Source organism: Acyrthosiphon pisum, chromosome A1, assembly GCF_005508785.2.
Source record: "Acyrthosiphon pisum isolate AL4f chromosome A1, pea_aphid_22Mar2018_4r6ur, whole genome shotgun sequence".
In the NCBI taxonomy this organism is placed as follows: Eukaryota; Metazoa; Arthropoda; class Insecta; order Hemiptera; family Aphididae; genus Acyrthosiphon; species Acyrthosiphon pisum.
In genome coordinates, this window is record NC_042494.1 from 122,334,055 (window position 1) to 122,336,293 (window position 2,239).

The window sequence follows — 2,239 nt, forward strand, 5'->3', positions numbered from 1 at the left end:
TGTCTAAAAGGGTAAAAATAAAAAATAAATCAAAATTCAAAGTAAAAACAAAGGATAGAAATACTCACATCCTCATCTTCATCGAAATTGTACGGATCTAGAAATAAATAAATGACACTTACATTAAACTAACAATATATCTTTAAAATATCACGAACTTCTTACCATTTTTTACTGGTGTGACTGGTGGTACCCAACGTGGCACACCGTCGTCATCAAACCTCAAGTGTTCTGAGAAGAAACGCACATTGTAATACACGACAATTAATGTCAAAAATATATACTTACTACTAGTACCAGGTTTGTGGTACTTTGGTGGTTGTTTAGGCGGAACAACCCCTGCATCCCTCAGACCCTTGCTGATCCTGGATACATCTATGTTGGACATTAAATTATTAAAAGCTATAAACTTGAGTTCAAACAAAAAATTATAATACAATACTCACGGATGGTAACGGGTAAACAAATTTTCTTTGGCGCCATTGAATCAAATCCTAAATCAAAAAACACGTCAATTCACGCTGGGTGCTACTTATGCTGCTATATACTAAAATACTAAATTTTGCAACTACGCACGGCGACTGAAGATTGAAAACAAAATTCAATCCGATCCGCCCAAAAATGGTTTTGATTTTCTCAGTATTAGTCCACACCACTACGCCCGATTTATTTGTACACGTTGTACACGAATATACCATGAAACCACTGCCAACCGACGGGAGGATATTCCCTGACTCCGACCATTTGAATTAATATATAATTTAAAAATAAAAAATTTGACACCGGATACACGCGCCCGCAACTGCTTAAAATAAAAAACATTCGTGAATGAAAGGGTGCGTAGTGGCACGGACGTCTAAGATAGAAATTTTACGGTACGCGGCCGCCACACTGGAGTTACCCGGCAAGTCCGCCTCGGACGGTTCGATTCTCCCCGTAGCGGGCCGAACCGCTACGCACCGATTTTTGGTGCGTAGTGGCACGGACGTCTAAGATAGAAATTTTACGATACGCGGCCGCCACACTGGAGTTACCCGGCAAGTCCCCCTCGGACGGTTCGATTCTCCCCGTAGCGGGCCGAAACCGCTACGCACAGATTTTTGGTGCGTAGTGGCACGGACGTCTAAGATAGAAATTTTCACGGTACGCGGCCGCCACACTGGAGTTACCCGGGAAGTCCCGCTCGGACAGTTCGATTCTCCCCGTAGCGGGCCGAACCGCTACGCACAGATTTTTGGTGCGTAGTGGCACGGACGTCTAAGATAGAAATTATATACCGGGCGGAAAAAAATTTGACGGAAAAACGCACCCTGGTGGCAGGTCGAGTTAGTGTTCTTATGAAATACATGTGCATCGCTACTAGCGCTCTGACTGACGACGGCGGTTTTTGTTGGCTAAATTGTCGGATATTGTTCGCGAACGCGTACGAAGAAAAGTTGGTGCGTAGTGGCACGGACGTCTAAGAAGGAAATTTTAAGGTACGCGGCCGCCACACTCGAGTTACCCGGCAAGTCCCCCTCGGACAGTTCGATTCTCCCCGTAGCGGGCCGAACCGCTACGCACAGATTTTTGGTGCGTAGTGGCACGGACGTCTAAGATAGATATTATATACCGGGCGGAAAACTATTTGACGGAAAAACGCACCCTGGTGGCAGGTCGAGATAGTGTTCCTATGAAATACATGTGCATCGCTACTAGCGCTCTGACTGACGACGGTGGTTTTTGTTGGCTAAATTGTCGGATATTGTTCACGAACGCGTACGAAGAATAGTTGGTGCGTAGTGGCACGGACGTCTAAGAAGGAAATTTTACGGTACGCGGCCGCCACACTCGAGTTACCCGGCAAGTCCCCCTCGGACAGTTCGATTCTCCCCGTAGCGGGCCGAACCGCTACGCACAGATTTTTGGTGCGTAGTGGCACGGACGTCTAAGATAGAAATTTCACGGTACGCGGCCGCCACACTGGAGTTACCCGGCAAGTCCCCCTCTGACGGTTCGATTCTCCCCGTAGCGGGCCGAACCGCTACGCACAGGTTTTTGGTGCGTAGTGGCACGGACGTCTAAGATATAAATTTTACGGGTACGCGAACGCCACACTGGAGTTACCCGGCAAGTCCACCTCGGACGGTTCGATTCTCCCCGTAGCGGGCCGAACCGCTACGCACAGGTTTTTGGTGCGTAGTGGCACGGACGTCTAAGATAGAATTTTATACCGGGCGGAAAAAATTTGACGGAAAAC